Here is a 14,887-nt window from a genome sequence, read left to right as displayed (position 1 = left end):
CGGTGATGGATTTAATTAAATAATTATATGAAAAGGACGTGGTTGTAACAATTTTAAGGGACCCATTTGAAAGGAAACAAGAAAAAGATGTTGGATTGTAATTAAAAGGATAAGTTTGAGCTTGCCTCGTCATCACACATGTGTCATGGTTTACCCTTGCCAACCCAACACATAACTTGGTCAATTACTTTGCCATTAAGTTTTCATGGCCGAGTAAAACTAAGTGCATCCACCAAAAGAAAAACAAAACCCACCAGCCCAAAAGAGCGAGCAAACCCACGCGAAAAAAAAAAGAAAGAAAGCACACGAGCGAGAGAAAGAAAGGAAAAAGAAGAAGAAGGAGAGATAGCCGAGAGACAGAGCTCGGGGAAGAGAAAGGCCGAGAGAGAGCAGAAGAGAGCTAGAGAGCGAGTGAGCGAGACTGAGAAGGAGACCGACCGAGGGAGAGGAACGTGACCACCAGCACCAGCCCGTAACCCCAGCTCCGTGCGCGCGCCATCCAGCCAGCCACCGAGCCCTAGCGCCACCTGCGCGCGGACGAGAAGGAGCGAGCGCCGCCGAGGACGCCGGACTGAGAGGAATCGCCGGTGAGAGGAGGAGGGATTTCATCTGGGTGATTCGATTCTTCAGGCTAGGTAAAGGGATTCTTCACCCCAATTTTAATTGAATCTGATTTAGGGTTCTGTTATTTGGAATTGGGGCTTTTGGTTGTGAGTTAGGATTTCGGTGATGATTCCTCTGATTATGGTGGTGTTCTTGGTTTTGGACGGGTTTGGTTGTGGATTAAGTCTTGGCCGTGTGGTTTTGGTTCTGGCCGTGTGACTGAGATTAGTTCTTTTGGGTTTCTTTGGACGAGTTATTGTTATTTTTTGTGATATTGTTGCGAGTTGTGTTTAGTGTTAGACTCGGTCTAGGTGGGCGGCATAGGTCTCGGGGCAGCGGTTCGGGACGGCGAGGGCGCTGTCCAAGAGTGTCAGAGCTGCTGCGCGGGTGACGACGGAGCAGGGCTGGTCAGCGAGGTTCATCGGCTCGGTTGGGACGAGCTGTTGGGCCGAGGACGGCAACAACGCTGTGGCGGCTCTCAGGGGGCTGTTTATGGCAGTCTCTGCCCGGTGTTAGCGAGTCCAAATTTCCCGAGTCTCGACTCGTGCTAGTGCTAACCTATAATTATTTTTGTTGGGTCGTTCTAGATTATGAGAGTTGCGATATAATATCAATATGTATGTTTTGTAATTAAGCTCGTTTAATATAAGTTAGTAAGAAAAATAAATTAATATGTATCATTATTAAACTCGTTGATTATTCACGTAATTATTTAGTATATTTATCTTAATTACGTATTAAAAATCGAGTTCGACTATAAGCTCGACTCTTTTAATTTGGAAAAAGAATATCAACAAGAAATGTTTTATTTACGTTCTCAAACGTTATAACTTATCAATAAAAAGAGACAAGTCATAAAATATTTTCTAAACCACATTTGAGAAGTGTCGGTTTGAGTTATTTTCATATAACTTACGTATTCTATAGATTGTTAGTAAGAGTTTCTTTATACGTTCTTTTCTTTTAGTTTCGACCTTCGGGAACCTATCCTAAGCAATGGGCTTTGTCCCGTCAAAAGAATAGGTGGTCGAATAGCGGGGTGTTTCTTAGCCTAGATCAGGGAAGTTGTTAAGTTCGTAGGCGTCGATTCTTTCCCGTCTCTGTTCTGTCATGTATTCCCTGATGTTTGTTTTTTTAGACGCTCTGAGTAGCGTGACTAGGAGAACGTTTTGAATACGTTTTATATGAGCTCTCTTTTCAGTAGAAGTAGGTACATTAGTAGATCAATGGACGAGATACTGAGTATGCTCGATGTTCGATCTTTCTCTTCCATAGATAAGTCCAGAGTGCTATCAGGATTAGCAGGAGAAGCTTACGAGGACTGGGTTATACGTGAAGTTAAGAAGAATCCTTTTATCTGGAAGAGAAGAATTCATGATTCGAAAGAATCGTTATCCGGGTAAGTGGATTTTAGGCACCTACAATATCGAGAAATATTATATATATCTTTATATATATACATATATTGTACGTGCATTTTCTATATGCTTTCTAGTAAGCAAGAGTAAGATAAACCAAAAGACAATTCACTATCAAGATTAAGGGCTTTAAGCCGCTAACGAATTGGGAAACGGAATTAGTTCGGCTAACAAAAATGGCTTGAGGTAACTAGGAACCCGAGCCTTTGCTATGTGTTTAGTTAGCCACCTTCCAGAGATCCAGTCCTAGTGAACTGGATTATGAGAGACTGAAGTTAAGACTCGTATTCAAAAGCGAGAATATTATGATAGGATCTTTGGGAGTCGCATCTCAAGATCTTATAAGTCAAGAGTTAATAAGCGAAAAGAATATATGGTAAGATCGGGATTAAACCCGAATTAAGCAGTCTCTCATGTTAAGTTAATTAAAGAGAAAACATAGAATGGTACCGCCTCCGACATATACCCCTTGTTAGCAGGTACCTATTATGCTTCGTGCTGGTACCACATGGGGATTAGGCAGGAGACTGTGCATCCTCCTGTCTGGCGCCAATAAGACATGTGTCGTGCGGATATCATTAAGGGATCCCGAGCAGGAAATGTATTGTATGATGGGAATTGCCGGGACCTCAACTGGCATATTCTCAAGTAAGAGGAGTTACCGGGACCTAAGCTGGTAATTCCATAGATTATGATAAAAGAATGTTATGATGTGAATCACCGGGACCTAAGCTGGTGAATTCTTAAGTAAGATGAATCTCTCGGGACCTAAGCTGAGTGATTCCTAAGCAGGATGAATCTATCGGGACCTAAGCTGATTGATTCTCAAGTAAGGTGGATTTATCGGGACATAAGACGATACTTCCGCAAGTTATGAAAAGATATGATCTCATGTTATGTATTGTTTATGTGTTATGTGCATTGTGCATTAGATATGTAGATATCCGCTTACTGAGTCTTTCGACTCACAGTTATTATCTTGATATTGTAGATAAAGGAAGGGCTAAAGAAGATTGAGCAGAGCATCAGCGAAACCGGTAAGTAAGTAGGCGTGTGTATGTACGGCTGCCGACCTGTGGCTAAGTCAAGGGCGAATGAGTCTGTTTTGTTTTTAAAAAGAGACGAGTCTTTTTGTTTGTAAAGTTTTAAATAGTATGTTGTAGAAAAAACGAAAAATTCGCCCATAGTTTTGAGACGTTTATGTAAATATTTTAAAAGTTTTCTAGAAAATGTTTTCCGGAAGCGCTTCCACCAAGGTTTTTATGAATTTTATTTATGTTAAGTAAGATACGAAGATCTCTGCCGCGGCTCGTAGGCGAGCTAAGACTCGCGGGTCGTGACAGAATTTTTGGTATCAGAGCCCAGGTTGAGCCGTTTCTGTAGACTTGTGGTCGTACATACACTAACTTACTTACTTATAAGTCAGCTGATGTTTAAGATAGCCTTATCTATAATATCTTGTTGAGTCTTTGTGAAAGATAGCGGTTACATTAGGATAACTGTATGCTTACCCAATCCTACTCTTAGGTGAAGTAAGGATTAAGAATGGGACCTAAGAAGCGAACGCAGACGGATCTTTCACAAGAAATGACTGAAATTAGCAGGGCTTTAGAGCGTCAAGCAGAAGATGCTCGTCGAAGAGATGCTAAAATAGAAGAGCAGAACAGGTATCACGCAACTTATTGCGCGAATGAATGAGCAACAACCTCCACAGGGTCAACGAGACCCTGAACCCCAGGTGCATCGACCAGAACAAACTGGAGGACAAGGTGAGAACATGCCAAATGTGAATGTGAATTTAGGTGGTCTGAATGTGCAAGCGCCACCACAAGCTCCAGCTATGGCACCAGATGAGGTTCCGCTGTTCCAGATTCCGATAATGGCACCGACTGTCGGGGAGCCTGTATATGAGCGTTTTCGTAAGCAGAAACCACCGACTTTCGATGGAGATGCTGATCCTTCCCTTGCGGAAAATTGGATTAAAAGGATCCAACAGATCTTCACGTACATGCAACTTACAGATGCTGAGAGGGTTGCATGTGCTGTGAACCAGCTGGAACTTGAAGCTCGAAGCTGGTGGGAGGTAATCTCAGTTTATGATGAAGTGAATTCCTGGTTAGTTATATCTAACCGTTAGGAAGTGACTATTTCAAGTCACCACTGTAGTTTGAGTATGATACGTGTGTGGACTTTAAGACCAGAATCAGTTTGTTATTCATCAAGCGATGACACGTTTAGAAGAAGGTATATCCTCTCTTGTTTTCTGAACATGGAAAATTATCTGGAAGCTCGATAGTGTGATGCAGAAAGAGTACCCTGCTTTGCTTTAAGTTTCGAGGACGAAACTAACTTAAGGGGGTAGGGATTGTAAGGACAAGCTTCTGCGTCACTCGTATTTGGAGATTTGGAAGTAAATAACGAGTTTCCGTTGTTACAACTAAATTCTCGAGTGAATTATACTCCAATGGATTTATCGAATTAATTTTAAATATATTAAGGTTATGGAAATCTCGGAATAAATAAAGGAATTATCGAGTTTAACTCGATTAATAAATTAATTCCGAGGAAACATTCCGGAAATTAATTTAAGAAATAAATTATGAAGGACGAGAATTAATTCCGAGAAACCTTAAATATATTTAAATTATTCGAGAACGAACGAGAAAATTCTCGGTTCGAATCATATAATTATAATCCGTTCGGTGATGGATTTAATTAAATAATTATATGAAAAGGACGTGGTTGTAACAATTTTAAGGGACCCATTTGAAAGGAAACAAGAAAAAGATGTTGGATTGTAATTAAAAGGATAAGTTTTAGCTTGCCTCGTCATCACACATGTGTCATGGTTTACCCTTGCCAACCCAACACATAACTTGGTCAATTACTTTGCCACTAAGTTTTCATGGCCGAGTAAAACTAAGTGCATCCACCAAAAGAAAAACAAAACGCACCAGCCCAAAAGAGCGAGCAAACCCAAGAGAGACTCGATTGGGATGGTTCCCAACCCGTCTTCGGCGATACCGGATCCGAGGCGAGCTAAGGCGTCGGCCTCGGAGTTCTCTTCTCGCGGGATCTGGACGATCTCGAACCAGGAGAAAGCATCTAGCTTGGCATTTGCCTTTGCCAAGTAGGCGATCATGTTAGGTTCTTTGGCAACGTAATCGCCTTTAATCTAATTTACGGTTAACTGCGAGTCACAGTGTATTCGTAAATTCTGTACGTTGAGCTTTTGAGCGAGCTCTAGCCCTACGATGAGGGCTTCGTACTCGGCCCCATTGTTTGAGGCCTGGAACCCGTAGTGGAGGGCGTAACTTAACTTTTCTCGGTCGGGATTTGTCTAAATCACGCCGGCGCTTGCTCCTTGGGCATTAGATGCTCCGTCTACGTGTAGTTCCCAGATGGGACCCGTAGGGTCGACCTTTCTCTTTCGAGCCGACCAATCGTCGGTCGAGCCATCTTCTGCTCTTCCCATGTCGGGAGTGTAGGAGAATTCTGCCACGAAATCAGCTAAGGCTTGAGCCTTTATTGCCGGCCGCGGATGAAACTCAATCCCGTACTCGCTCAATTCTTGAGACCAGATCGCCATGCGACTCGATGTTCCCTTTTGAAGAGCCTTACCGATTGGGTGTCCGGTCTGGACAACGATTGGGTGAGCCTGGAAGTATGGGCGTAGCTTTTTGGCGGCTACGAGGAGAGCAAGAGAGAGCTTCTCTATCTCTGTATAACGCGTTTCGGCGTCGAGTAGGGCTTTGCTTATGTAGAAGATGGGCCATTGAGCCCTGTCTTCTTCACGGATCAGCACAGCGCTCACATCTCGTTCGGAGACGGCGAGGTAGATGTAAAGCGTCTCGCCTTCTTTTGGCTTGGAGAGGAACGGGGGTTTCCCGAAGTAGGCCTTCATTTCTTGGAAGGCCGTTTCGCACTCGTCCGTCCATTCAAAGCCGTCCGTCTTCTTAATTGCTTTGAAGAACGGTTGACACTTGTCGGTTGCTCTGGCCACAAAACGCGCTAGGGCGACAATCCGACCGGTCAGACTTTGGACTTCCTTGACACATCACGGGGACTTCATGTCAAGGAGTGCCTTGATTTTCTCGGGGTTCGCTTTGATGCCTCGACGGCTAACTATGTAGCCCAGGAACTTCCCGGACTTGACCCCGAACACACATTTGTTGGGGTTGAGCTTCATTTTGTACCGGCGGAGGATTAAGAACATCTCCCTCAGGTAGTCTACGTGGTTGTAGCCAACAGGCTTTTAACGAGCATGTTGTCCACGTATACTTCCATGGTCTTGCCGATTAGGTCGGCAAAGATCCGGTTTACCAATCGTTGGTAAGTAGCTCCTGCATTCTTAAGGCCGAAAGGCATGACCTTGTAGCAGTAGAGGCCGCGATCAGTGACAAAGGTTGTCTTGATCTGGTCGGGCTCGTGCATTCGTATCTGGTTTCAGCCCGAGTAGGCGTCCATGAAACTTAGTAGTTCATGTCCTGCCGTGGCGTCGACCAGTTGTTCGATGCGTGGGAGTGGAAAGCAATCTTTCGGGCAGGCTTTGTTAAGACCACATTGGCCACCCACTTCGGGTACTTGGCTTCTCGGATGAAACCAGCGGAGAGAAGTTTTTCGACTTCCTTGTTTATTGCTAGGTACCGTTCGGGGTTGAACGCACGTCTAGCTTGTACCTTTTCAGCGATGGTTTTATCGTCATTCAATCGGTGCACAATCACATCGGGGTCTATGCCGGGCATGTCTGCATGTGTCCATGCAAAGGCATCCTTAAACTCCCGAAGGAAGGCCGCGAGTTGAGTTTTGATGGCGAGAGGGAGTTGTGCACCGATCTTTACTACCTGGTCACGTTTAGCTTCGTCGAGAACGATCGAAGTGAGATCGTAGGGGGTGTCAACTTTCAACCTCTCGAGATCGTCGTGGGGGTCTAATTCCCCGAGTTGCCGTGCGTCTTTTTGATCACATGGGTAGTCGTCTTCCAGTTGGTAGATCGTGTTAACCCTCTTTTCAGCGGGCTTGCCGTCCACGCCTTGGACGTAGCATATCCTTGCCTGGGTCTGATCACCGGCCATGACGCCAATTCCCTCTTTGGTGAGGAATTTCACTAACAGGTGATAAGTGGAAGTGATAGCCCTTAGTCCGTTCAACGTGGGTCGCCCAATGATAACATTGTAGGGCGACTCCTGGTCGACCACAAGAAAGGGGACCATGTGAACGACTTCGATGCCTCCGGCAGTTCCGAAGGTGACTGGAAAATTGATGATTCCTTCAGTCATGACCTTTTCTCCTGTGAATCCAAACAGGGGTGTCTGAGTTGGGACAGGGTGGAGCCCCCCGAGCTTCATGCGCTCGAGGGTGGTGTTAATGATTATATCGGCTGCGCTGCCGTTATCAATAAGAACTCTTTTTACCAAGTTGTTGGCCACCTGGGCCTTAAGGACTATAGCGTCATTGTGCGGGTGCACAACTCGCTTGGCCTCTTCATTAGTGAATTGTATCGTCTCGTAAGGTACGGATGGAGGTTCCTCGTAGGTGAGGTTAACCTGCCCGGCAAGGCCTTCATGGGAGGCAGCTCTGAGGAGCTTTTTCCTTTGACGGGCCGAGTCCCCGTCTTGCAAGCTACCTAGTATGGTGGTGACGACGTGGAGTTGCGCATCAGCCGTAGCTATGACCGCCGTGCGGTCGGTGTTTGGGTTGGTCCCTCCACCTTTTTCAGGCTGTGGCCTGTTGCCGGTGGGGGCTGCCGCTCCTACCAAGCGAAGGAGAAACTCTTTGAGTTCCCCTTTTGGATTAACGTCTCAATTTGTTTCCTAAGATGGAAGCACTGAGCGGTCGTGTGACCGTAATCCCGGTGGAACTCGCAATAGGGGGACCGGTCGCGAGACGCGGGGTTGCCTCTTATTGGAGCCGGAGCGACGAACTTGTCACGCGCCACAGCGTAGATTTGCTCTACCGGGGCGTTCAAGGTAGTGTAACCCGAGTAGTCTCTGAAATTGCTCGCGAGACGTATGGGGTCGGCTATCGGAAGCTTGACCTCCCTTGTTTATCCTCTTACGGGGATTGCCAGGCTCGTTGCCGGACTCGTCCCGACGGCGGGAGATTCGGTTACTGCTCCTGCGGCCGTCGAGGTAATCTTCTAGCCCCATAAAGGTTTTGGCTCGGTTCATTAACTCGGCCATCGTAGAAGGGACTCTGCCGACGACGAACTTTAGGAAGTCTCCAGTGCGCAAGCCCTCGATTATGGCCGTAATCGCGTCAGTGTCGTCAAAGCGGTCGACCTTGTTCGATTCTGTGGTGAATCGAGTGAGATACTGTCTCAAGGACTCGTTATTCTCTTGCCTGATTGACCATAAGTACATCTTGGTCTTCTTTTGGACCATGGATGTAGCAAACCGTGCCAGGAACACGTCCTTCAGGTCTTTGAACGATTGGACGCTCCCTGGTCTTAGATTCTTAAACCACCCGAAACCGGGTCCGGTGAGGGTAAGACTAAAAGCTTGGCATAGAGCCCCAGGTGAGATGCCCTGCATCGTCATCGAAGTCTCGTAATGTTGGATGTGATACGTGGGATCAGATTTCCCATTGTATGGAGGGAGATTCGGGAGTTTGAAGTTTCCCGTGCACACCTCAGCAAGGATTTGGGCGGTGAAGGGAGAGGAATGTTCTTCCATGACCCCGTATGTATCACCGGCGAAGCCGCCTTCACGCAGGTCGCGCACCTCGTTACGGAGGTTGTGAATCATGGTGACGACGTCGAGGCCAGTGTTGGGGGTCGCTCCTTGTTCAGGTGGAGTCACCTGTCGCCTTTCGTTCGACCCTTGAGCCGTGCGAGGTTCCCCATTGATTGGGGCCGTAGGGTTGTGACCCTTACGAGCGCTCAACCTCTCTCTGAGGTCTTCGCCATGGTTGTTCCGTTGGGCGGTAAGTCGATCTCTAAGATCCGGCCCAGCGGTATGGGGGTGCGAGCTCCGGGCCATGCGCCTTACTCGCCGAACTGTTGTACTAGGACATTGCCTCTTTGACCGAGTCGGTCATGGGCTGAACGTCGGGAGGTCTCCTCCTGAGAGGAGACCGGTATTGCTTTTGTTTTCGACGGACCGGCTTCAATCTCAACAGGGCGTTCCCCGTCCTTGGTGAGAGAAGTCTCGACGTCCGCCGAAATTTCCAAGCCTTCACAGTCGGGGTCACAATCAGGTCCCTCGTCCATGAGGTCCTCAGATTCCCCTGGGGGGAGCCGTGTGCAGGCGCCTTACCCGCCAGTTGGCGGTGGTACCTTGCATTGGCTATCTTTAGCCGGCGGATTTTCTCCTCCATCTCAAGGATACGGTCGTCCCGACTGTCCTGAAGAGGAGGGGGGAGTGGGAGTGGGGCTCTCGTCGTTGAGAGACTCCTCATCGCCTTGCGCTCGGGAGTGCAGGAAGTATTTTTTCACCGCGGTTGCATTTTCGGGGTTGTTCACGCCCTCAGAACGAACGGGTGGTTGACCACTCATGTCTTTCTCGAGTCGAGAAGAAAGGGGTCGAACTGTAGAAGGGATTTCGGGCCGTGTAAGTCGGGAAGTCCCCTCCTTCTAGCGCCAAAATGTTGTCGCACGAAAATGAACAACGATTAGATACCTCGGGCGGTTCGATCCAAGGCCGGACCAAGTGATCGCGCCCGGGCCAAAAACGGGAGCTCGTAGACCGAGCTGCACCCTCCAAACCCTGAGGTGTGTTTTGGGGGGTGTGACCGTGCCAAAGGTTGGCTGCCTACGTATCCTATAGTAGGGATCAGGTCAGAACGTAGTTCAATTTGTGTGGGGAGGCTATCTTGGGCTCGGAGGCTTTGTGAATCCAAGGCTTTAGGGCAGGACCCGGCTCGTAGCTTCTAGCGAAGGCTTTAGAGGGGTCGCGTGCTCGTAGCTCGGAGTTCTAGCTCAAGGGCCAAGAAGCAGGAGGGCAGTATGTACTGCAGAGGCTCGGGTCGCAGAAGAGGAGCGCGCTCCCTCTCGTGGAGGGGGGTCCTTGACTTTCTGAGCCGAGAGAGGAGGAGGAGTGAGCGCTCTTGGAAATGTCACAAGAGGGCGAGAGAGAGTTCTCGAGAGAAGAGAAGTGTTCTTGGCATCAACCAGGATATAAGTTGTGTCCAAGAAACGGGGTCCTTTTTCCTTCCCCAAGGGGGGGGGGGGGTATTTATAGTGTTTGAGGGGAGGCCTTGGGCCGGCCCCTTGAGGCCCACTGGGTGGCCGGGAGCGAGGCGCGCGAGGCCACACACCGAAGAGGGCGCAGGGCGCGTGGGACATGTCGCCTGGACGGGCGTGGGGCGTACCAGGCGCGGAACTTGGCCGGGCGCGGCGTGCCCGGCAGCGGGTGTGCCCGGCCGAGGTGGCAAGAACGCTCGGCCAAGGTGGCGAAGGCGCTCGGCCCTGGTGGCGGAGCTGGCGAAGGCGCTCGACCGAGGTGGCCGAGTTGGCGAAGGCACTTGACCGAGGTGGCCGAGCTGGCGAAGGCGCTCGACCAAGGTGGCCGAGCTGGCGAAGGCGCTCGACCGAGGTGGCCGAGCTGGCGAAGGCGCTCGACCGAGGTGGCCGAGCTGGCGAAGGTGCTCGATCGAGGTGGCCGAGCTGGCGAAGGTGCTCGATCGAGGTGGCGGGAACACCCGGCTGAGGCCGCAGGGGCGCTCGGCCGTGGTGCCAAGGCGCGCGCAGGCCGGGAGGCCGGGGTGCGCGCGCGGGCCGGGAGGCCGGGGTGCGCGCGCGGGCCGGGAGGCCGGGGTGCAGAGTGCGCGCGAGCCAGGCGCGATAGGGCGCGCTGAGGCCCATTGGGCCGGGGGCCTCAAGGCCGGGGGCGTAGGTGCGCGCGCACCGGCCGTGTCGGGCCGTGGGCGCATCGGGGCGTTCGGGCCTGGTGGGCCGGGGCCTGTTGGGCTTCCGGCCGGCAAAGCCCGGCCGGCATCGAATTGTTTTTGAATTTCCGGTGTTCTGAAAACGACCGGTAACAGAAATTACCCCCAATTTTTTCATTCGTAAACCTCATTTGCTTTATGCTTCTATCTCTACTTTCCGACTGTCTCTATGAATCCCAAATTCATAATCGACCTCCATAGGCCTCACCGCCAATCGACAACACTAAGTCGCCTCTCACTGCTCTCCGCCAATCCCGAATTTGGGTTAGTCTCTCTCTCTCTCTCTCTCTCTCTATATATATATATATATATATATATATATATCTATCTATCTATCTCTGATATTAACCACAAATTTATCTTCAACTTCTTTGTAAATATGTAATTTAGATTTTAGTCCATCGGATTTTGTGATTTTGCTGTGTTTATTTAGGGTTTGGCTTTGTGGTGTTTTGGGTCTGCATTTTATTCGAGATAATTTATGGACTCCTGTGGCTTCTTTTTGTAGGTGAGAATTCAACATGGGCAAGAATCAGCAGGGATAGCGAGAGTGAGAGCGTGACTGGGTCACACTGAAATAGAGCGAAAGAGAGAAAGAGCCAGAGTGGGGGAGAGATGGACGCAGATAGAGAGTGAGAAAGGATCGTCGCCGAAATCTGTTCACCAAGGGATTTAGTGGTTTTAGTGAGGAAAAAGGTAATATATTCGGATTTCTACTCCTATGGTTTGGATTTCAGAGTCAGGGTTCTAGGGATGTGATTTTGGAATTTCAAATTGAATTGGGGCTTTTGCTCGCTTATGCCTGGAGCCCAAATTTTGATGGTTGCAAATAAAGTCTTATTTTCCATGGAAAAATTGAGGCCGTATTACTATTATCTGATAACTTAGGGTATGTTTGGTTGGATGGAATCAAGCTGGAATGGAATGGAATGGAAAGACAAAAAATACATTGCATTGTTTGGTTTGCTTAATTTTATGAGAATCGTCATTCTGTAGAATGGTCATTCAGTCATTTTGATGTAATCCCTATTACCCCAGTAAGTGGGAGGAATCCCTTATTCCATCAATAAAAATTCAAATTTCCCAAATTACCCAATCAGTACTTTTCAAAATAATTTTATATATCATATTCCTATACACTATTTTTCAATCTCGTTTCACTTCATTGACGACTCTTGTAAAATACCCTGTTGACTAGCAAAGTACTCCGGTTATATTCTCCGGCAACTGGAAAAGTATTCCGGTCACACATCCCGGGGAAATTCTGGGCGAGGTGGGAGTTGATGGAGGTGATGGTTTTTTTTTCTAACTTGCTTTTCAGGCCCGAACATCGACAACTCCGGCGACTGAAAAATTGCTCTGATCATGCTCTCCGGCGAACTTCTTGGAAAGGTGGGAGTTGTGGGCGATATATAATTTTTTTTTCTAACTTCCTTTTCAGGCCCGAAAAATCGGGATGAGACAGCGCACTTCTTCTTTGATGCTCTTGACAAGAACTTGCAGAAAAAAAAAGACAAAGAATTTACCCATTTTTTTTTCAAATATGCCTAAACCTATTTTTAATAAGATGTATTTACTGGACTATTTATTTTTGATGTTTTGGATTACTAGATGTATTCCTTTGTTGAACAATATGATTTCGTTGAGTTACAGATTTTGATTTATTAAAATAGTTCTTTGTTGAAGAAATGGGTTTGCAATATTATCAAACGAGGAAGATGAATTATGAGGATATTTTTGTCCAAGCAAATATAAGATAGGAAGATGGATACATCAGAATATTATATATTTGTAATATGTGTAAAACATCGAGATCTTAAATATTAAAGTTCATCGTAATTGTTGCAGTTTAAATTGAGAGGTAATGTTTTAGCCTTAGTTTTTTTACAGCCTTTTTTGCTTCTGTCTTTATCTTTGGACATCATGCATCATTGATTATTGTCAGTTTTAGTTCAACAGTTTGTTATTGAGATCGTTAAAGCATTTTCTGTTTCATGGACCAATGCTTGTTTTATTTTTCATTGACGTGTATTCGAGTATTGGATTGGTCATCATATGACGTCATGAGCCTCGTCTAGCCTTGCTTTCCTGCTCCGGCCAATAGACTGGTCCATTTTGTCGGTGAGTTATTTGGGTGCTCAAATCACACAACACCTATTTGTTGAAATGCCTTACTCAAATGCTTTTTTCTCTTTAGAATTTAATAGGTTTGTATGTTAGGTGGGTATTTCTGCTTTTTGTTTTAAGTCTCGATCTTGAATGTTAATTCTAGTTCATTTAGAACTTAAAGATGCGTTGTGAGTTGATTTCGTTCTTGTTGATGATGACGGGTTTAGTTATTCCTAGCGCTTTTTGGTTGAGAAAAAAGAGTTACTCGCTATTTTATAGAGACAATTTTTTTTTTTCTCGAATAAGTCATACAATTCACACACTATTCCCTTCAATTTATTTCTCATAGATCCGAATTTGAGACTGGATCCGAATTTATTTCTCTCTTTTCTCTTGTTTATATAGCATTGAATCTCTTTTGTTGTAATTTGTAACGGAACTTCGATGTAAAGGTTAGCAAGGACACTGCTGCGATTAACAGAGAGCTCCAAACTTTGGAGAAGCAGTCTGTTGTCGAGGGACATTTCACTGAGCTGATTACTGAGGCAATGAAATCATATGACCAGACCTTTTTCAATCAAATATTTCAAGGTAATAACATAATATGAGTACCTAGAATGGTGTCGTATTTCAGCATTCTAAAATATGATATTACATTTCTTCATAGTGTTGATAACTCTTACAATAGAAGGATTTGTAATTTCAATTTTCCTTGTTTTATTTAAAGTACTTCTACCTCAGTTTCACCTATTCAATTCAATTTAGTACCTAGCAAATCGATTTTTTTTCTAGCTTATGATAATTGGGAATTTCTGGTGTATTATTTGCTGAAATTGAATACGTATTTATACACATATAGTTAGGAAAATCTTAGGATATCAGAAGCTCTAGAAACCCTACTTTGTATTTTCACAATATAAATACAATTATTGAATGGGATGACCTTAACTAAAAATGGTGCATTCAATTTAACTTATATAATAATATGAATGAATAATTTTGTCTGGTATATATTTTCTCATACATACCATCCTGTTTCTATTATTTTTTTTTCATCTAGCTTAGATTTTGTATACTTGTGCAAGCATTTTCTGCCATGATATGTATTGTTTTATTTTCTGTGCTAATGAAGCAATAATGCAGCCCTCAAGTTTATTTCTTAAGTCATGGCTTATGCTCAATTTTAGGTAATAGTGGTGGCCCTGCCTGCAACGACCAATGGGAGTGCATTGGTGTGGCATTTCAGGTAAAACTTATGTCATACTGTTTGATTTTCCCTTTCTTGTTCTTTGGGTTTCCTCACTAAAGACCTTTGAATGGATTGTGAAAAACAAATTATACTTGGTATATTTGGATATTATTATTATGTGTTTGTATGCTACACTGATATTTATGTAAATGAGATTTATTATTGATTTGATGGTTGTGTCCGCCATCTCCCGCCTTTAGGTTGGCCTCCTCATGTCTCGCCGGCAGCGTCGCTGTGAAATCTCTGATAAATAACGAGCTCCGAGAAGGTGAGGTCTCCAATTCCATAATGATTTGGTACATTTTGTGAACGTCTTGACTTTTGAATGCCATACTTGTAATTTATTGTGGAAGTTTTAGAATTTGTTGTGTGTTTGACATACTTGTAATGAAATGAGATTTATGATTGATTTATTGAAATATGAGTTTTTTTTTTTTGGAAATTATTAGGTGTTTTTTGGATATTTATTTATTATAAATGTATTTTATTTATATTTATTTAAATATATGTTTTTAGTAAAAAAAATTGTCTACATAAATAAGATGTAGTCTATATTGTTAAAATATAACTTCATGAATATAAACTACACCTAAAAGATGTAGTCTTCAACATAAAAGACTGA

The 14,887-nt window shown here is 45.5% G+C and overlaps 1 long non-coding RNA gene across 1 annotated transcript; it reads left to right on the top strand.

Moving 5' to 3' along the window:
- Positions 1-12,681: 12,681 nt before the first annotated feature.
- On the top strand, positions 12,682-14,684 carry LOC149408128 (uncharacterized). Its single transcript, XR_016301797.1, has 4 exons — positions 12,682-13,028; positions 13,469-13,607; positions 14,204-14,262; positions 14,466-14,684. It is a non-coding gene; the product is annotated as an uncharacterized LOC149408128 (long non-coding RNA).
- The last annotated feature ends 203 nt before the right edge of the window (positions 14,685-14,887 follow it).

This window comes from Urtica dioica, chromosome 1, assembly GCF_054948205.1.
Source record: "Urtica dioica subsp. dioica isolate 48M chromosome 1, U.dioica_male_clone48M_v1_H2, whole genome shotgun sequence".
NCBI lineage: Eukaryota > Viridiplantae > Streptophyta > Magnoliopsida > Rosales > Urticaceae > Urtica > Urtica dioica.
Note: the sequence above shows the minus strand (reverse complement) of the source record. Positions and strands in the feature narration are given on the sequence as shown.